The sequence below is a fragment of the Rhincodon typus genome, chromosome 2, assembly GCF_021869965.1.
Source record: "Rhincodon typus isolate 14 chromosome 2, sRhiTyp1.1, whole genome shotgun sequence".
Lineage (NCBI taxonomy): Eukaryota > Metazoa > Chordata > Chondrichthyes > Orectolobiformes > Rhincodontidae > Rhincodon > Rhincodon typus.
Window position 1 is genome coordinate 61,486,040 of NC_063333.1, and position 6,000 is coordinate 61,492,039.

Sequence of the window (6,000 nt, forward strand, 5' to 3'; positions counted from 1 at the left end):
TAGACATCACTCATCTCAATAGTTTTCCAGTTTCTTGTAAACTCCAAACATGTCTCTTCTGTTTCCTCACATTCTCAGAGCACTGAAATGAAGATCCATAGTTCAGTCTCTTGCTTGAACTCATCCTTTCCCATGACCTCAAAACTGTGGGTCTATTTAGCTTCCATAGTCTTTCACTGTTCATCTAGTCCTCAGGATATTAAATCCGAAATTTACTCTTATCTGATCATTACTATATAATTTTGAATCACATTGTGGTTGGACTGTAAGATATTCTGGCTTCAAAATATAATTTTATTTCGTAAACTGAAGTACAAGTGCATCATTGGTCTATATGGCACTTGACCTTATGTGTCAGAGAGCGTGGCAACTTTGAAATGGAATATGTCTCAAGTCATCACCTAAAGGTGCATCAGGCATTGCAGATACTAGAGCCTTCAATGCAACTAGAATAGAAAATAGAGTGATGTGTGTTTACTGAAGCTGTTACTTTTATTACAGCCTTTTGAAATCATGATTAATTTTCAGGGATTTCAGTAACTCAATTGCCAGCTTCTTTGAACCTGAGTTCGAACATGCCAGAAAAGTAAATATTATGTCAAACACAGCGTACTTTCACTTAGGTTGTGGCTGAAGAGGTAAACCTTTATTTCTTGACAGCTGCATTCTATTATGTTTTTGAAAAGACACTTCTCGCTAAACGGGAAGCCAATTATAAAACAAGTAAGCTGTACAGGACTTTTATGACAAAACATTAGGCAATCATGTAGTTTCAGCACTTCACCATTTGTAAAAGAAAAGTAAATGAGCTGTTCTGCTAAATGCATCCATTTAAATCGCAAACTTCATATTCTTGATACAATGTTGTATTTTGTCCATACTGTGATTTGAAAAAAGACTTCTGTGTGATACATACCCAATAATGAAGCTGCAACTTACAACAACTGTAAAAGTGTCTGTGCACATGGTGAAACTAACTTGCACATTAACTGGAAAATACACGATTACAAAAACACATAATATTAATACAGATGTAAAATATTCAATGGAAATAACCAACATTACCGTTGAGTATTTTCCAAGTGAATAGCTATGGGCAGAGGACAAGGACCTCAACTGAAATTGCAAAATTTAAATCTGAATGCACATATTCCAAACTGTTGGAATCTTTTTTCAACCTTTTCCTTCAAGGCAATGGTCAATTACAGTAACAGCATGTGTGGAAAACTGCTGCAACATGACGTCAGCCTTGATATGGGCTGGTTCATGTTATACACAAAAGTCAACCCCTTTTCCGAGCTCATTCAATGACCTAGTTGGCAAAGGCACCCTCTGAAGTGCCACTGATCATTCTGGCAAGAACATCTCAAGTAAAATTCTGAAACTACGCAGAAAGAGCTGCTCTCCATCAGGGCAAGGTTTGGGGTATTGTATTTAACGAGTGTCCTTTGACTCAGTAGAGAAGAAAGAATCGATTAGCTCTTTAGCAATTCTGTTGCACGGTGCTTATGTCTGGATATTGCTTGAAGACAAAACAAAATTACTGCTGTCCATTCATGGCTGCATAGTTAGAGACAATTATTTTCAAGAGAAAATAGAAATATAAATGATAATAGTGAAATTAGTTGTATGTGTATCCTGCCTTTAAGACCTTCATGTGCTGTGTGTTTACAATGTTGCAATCCTACCTGGCTGTTAGTCTGCAAATAGCAAACAGAAATTGGTTGGTTTGGTATAATATCTGTTTCATAATTTATAACATGTTATACTGTGCTAAATAAACAAACCCCACCACATTAATCAAATCCTGACAGACTGTCATTAATATGACAGCATCTGTATCCAGAAGTAGATTTTCCTAAAGAAGAAAACTTCTTTGTTCAATTTCGGGCATTTTGGATTCTTGAAAGAATACTGTATTTATTCCCAATATCTACACCGTGCAAACTCAGAATTATAATGGTATATGACAGAATGCATGGAGAGCACAGTGGCTCTGTGGTCAGCACTGCTGCCTCACAGAACCAGGGCCCCAGGTTCATTTCCACCCTTGGGTGACTGTCGATTTGGAGTTTGCACATTCTCACCGTGCCTGTGGGGGTTTTCCTGGGGTGCTCCGGTTTCCTCCTACAGTTAGGTGGATTGGCCATGCTAAATTACCCACAGTGTCCAGGGATGTGCAGGCTAGATGAAAAGCCATGCGATTTAAAGGGATAGGATAGGGGGCTGGGTCTGGGTGAGATGCTGTTTGGAGGGTTGGTATGGACTTAATGGGCTGAACAGCCTGCTTCCATACTGTTTGATTCCATAAGGAGGCCCTTTAGGCCATCATGTATGTACAGGCACCCTGTGTTCTCAGATGCAATTTTTATAAATGCAATTACAGTTTATACAAGGAAAAATCAGAATTAGAAAAGACCATTTTAATTCTCCCAGCTGATTGTAGTGTGGACCATGATTGCAGGAGCTACCGATATTTATTTCCAGCATAATTGAGTGAACTTTGTTGAGATCACCACTGGATGGATTGTTAATTGACTCGCATGTTTTACAGCAATAGGGAGGTGATTGCAAGACTTTGGTATGCCATTTGATAATTATTTGCAAGATGATTTTGAAGGGACAGGATAGCATGTCTTGTACACTTTATGTTAAAATTTTTAAAAGATAAAACATGATTAGTTTGGATTTGGAATTCAGTGTGAGTAACGACACTAGTAAATCCAACTACATCACAGTTGAAATCGATAGCTAACCTTTAAAACACCATAACAGAATGACAAGAAAAGGTCACTTAAACCATTTCGGCCTCCACAATACTAAACCTCCAAAAAATGTACATAGTTGAAAATCAAGTGACCTTACTATTTTCATTTCTACCACTGTCCAACGCATCTGCAAACTAGACCATTATTTAAGTGCAGAAAACATATTAAACATTCCTGTTCTGGCCCAAGGCATTGCTTCATCACGTCTTCAGACTGGCTTGGAATGATGATCTGAATTTTGCAACTATTTAAGAATTTAAAATTCTCACCCTGAAACGAAACCCGACCTATCTGCTGTGGTGCAAACTGCGTCAACCACCGAGATCAAAACATCACATTTGTTTTTAATAACAAATAAGTTCTCAATATCCTGAAAGTAGTTCCTGAAATATGTGGCTTGAGATGTTACAACATGTTTGAGACTTTGAACAAGTATCAGAATGGCTACTGAAATAAAAAAAATGACGGATGTTTGATACGTGAAATGAAAACAAAGTGCTGGAGAAACTCAGCAGCTCAGGCAACATCTCTGATTCAAACATTAACTGTGTTTCGCTCTTCACAGATGCTGCCAGATCTGCTGAGCTTCTCCAGCACCTAATGTTGTTCAGGTCAGCACTTCTATGCCGTCTAGAAAAATGCATTCCGCTTTGCCTGAGGAAAGCTTTTTATTAACTTTTTTGCACTTTTTAAAACTGATCTTTCACAATTACTCTGCTTAAGATAAATGGTTATTCTAAACATTATCACAGGTAGTTCTCTTACAACACAATAGTTGTGTTCTTGTGCAACCTCACGTTATAGAATATCGCGCTATAGAAAATCGCATTATAGGGAAATTGCTGCAGAAAATCACTATATGTCCAGCAGAAAGTTCACGTTATCCAAACAGCATCCACTGTTCATCAATCATGTTACAGCCAATTTATGTTAACAAAACACGCATTACAGCAGAAATAACTTACTGGTCTCATATGCCATAATAAATTAGAATAATATATCGTCTCCGATTCACATAGATATTATTGAGTCACTGGAATTTCTTTATGAATAATGCTGCAGAAAGAACTGATAAGATGGCGAATTTAGTCCATGATTTCCTACATGACAAATCTTGGTCAAATCCATTGTGAAAATATTCGGAGATCATGAATTTCTCCACAAGTAGGTAGGGAAATCAGAATTAAAGTCCACAATTTTCTTCTTTTATGACTATTTTTGGGTAAGTGTGTTAAGTGTCAACTCACAGGCCACTTCTACTGCCAAGGAAACTCAACCTATCGCACTCCAATCTACATGTTCTCAGCTGAATGACCGAGCCTCCTGGCCTATTGCGGGTTTCGAAGGCCAGCAGCTTCTGGGCTGTGAAGACTGTTAGCTGAGATCTACTTCCCTGGGGATCCAATAGTGAAAAGTGTTTGCTTGTCTTTTTATGGGTATGTGAGTTAATGGATTGGGGCTGTCAGGGCAAGGAAAGAGGGGTAACTTTCAGAGGCCACACCCTTAACCCCATCCGTTCTTCTGATTACCCCAGATCGAGGCAATTGAGGCATCAATTGGAGTCAACTGGGGAAGCAATGACCCAGTGGAATTGTCACAGGATTATTAATCCAGAGACCCCAAAAATGATCAGGTATTTGGGCTCGAATCCTGCCATGGCAGATTTGGATTCAATGAAAAATCTGTAATTAAGAATCTAATTATGACTATGAAACTGATGCCGATTGTCGGACAAATTCATCTGGTTCACTAATGTCCTTTAGGGAAGGAAATCTGCAATGCTTACTCGTCTGGCCTATATGTGACTCCAGACCCAGAGCAGTGTGGTTGACTCTTAACTGTCCTCTGAGCAATTAGGGATGGGCAATAAATGCTGGCCTAGCCAGTGACGTCCCCATCCTGTGAGTGAAAAAAAAAAACCCAAACATGGCAGTCAGGTTTACCTGGTTACACAGCTAGGAAATCAGCCACCTTCCTTAACTGCTGGGAAGGTGCATAATCAGGCATATGGCTTGTTAAGCCCCTTAAATAGTTGCTAATTGACCACTTAAGGGCCATAATTGGTGGCAGTTTAAGAAATCCATCAATGGATTTTCTTGCGCAAAACCTAATCAGTGGGATGGCAAGAAGGGCAACACACTGAACTATTTCACCTCCCCATCATCTCCCGAGGACAAAATTCTGTTGCTAGTGTCCACTTTGATGAGTATATACCACTTCCAACTTACAATACCGACTACACACATCAATATTCTTTCTTTCAGTATAACTGCTAACTGACTTGGAAACGTATCATTCCTTCAGTGTCATTGGGTCAAGATCCTGGAATACCTTTCCAAACAGCATTGTGGGTATACCTACACTAAATGGCCTGCAGGGGTTCATGGTGGCAGCTTACCAAAACCTTCTCAAGGGTAACTAGGGATAGACAATAAATATCATCCAGCCTGCTTTGCCCGCATCCATGTGCAAATTTTTAAAAGTCTTTCCTGAAACCTTCATCTATGTCTTTGTTACATCCAGACTTGATACCTTTAATGTACTCCTAATAGGTCTCCCATTCCCAAGTCAATTGTGACTAAGTTGGTAACTCTCACCTCTGAACTAGAAATTCTGGGTTCAAGTCCCATACTACAGACATGAACTCTAAATGTAAAGCAACATTCCAATCTGCTACATAGTCGAACGGGCTCTCTTTCCAGTTGACACATTAAACTGGAGTCCCATCTTTCTTTTCACAGGGCCAGAAAAGATTCCATGGAATCTTTACAAAGGAGAGTTGAGGACCTCACCCCAGTACCATGCCAATATTTATTATCTAGAGCTCCAAACATATAATATTGCTGTTTGTGGGAGTTACTGGGCGCAAATTACTAAACATCCTTCTTTGGAACTGATTGGCCTTCATAAAAAAAAAAAATTGGCTGTAAATTTCTGTGTGGCATTCCAAGGTTGGAAAGCATCATATTCAAACTCACCTCCAACTGGCCACGATTCCAAATGTTTCAACACAAGGTAATTACCGAAGAGCACTGGTGGATACTGTCCTAATGTCTGTGCCAAGATTGTGTCTGTGGAATTTCAGCTCTCCACTTTCAAAGAACTCAACATTTTGAAGCCTAAATAGTTTTTGAAAGTTAGCAGTCTCTGGGATTTTGTGTAAGCTTTAATGCTGCCAGAGCATTCTACAAACCCAAATTAACCGACCAGTCAGCAAAGTAGAAACATACAA

The 6,000-nt window shown here is 39.1% G+C and overlaps 1 protein-coding gene across 1 annotated transcript in view; it reads right to left on the reverse strand.

Annotated features, from left to right (window-relative positions):
- Positions 1-6,000, reverse strand: part of LOC109927512 (tensin-3) — a 381,339-nt gene that overhangs the window by 131,813 nt on the left and 243,526 nt on the right. The gene's annotated exons all lie outside the window — the stretch shown is intronic.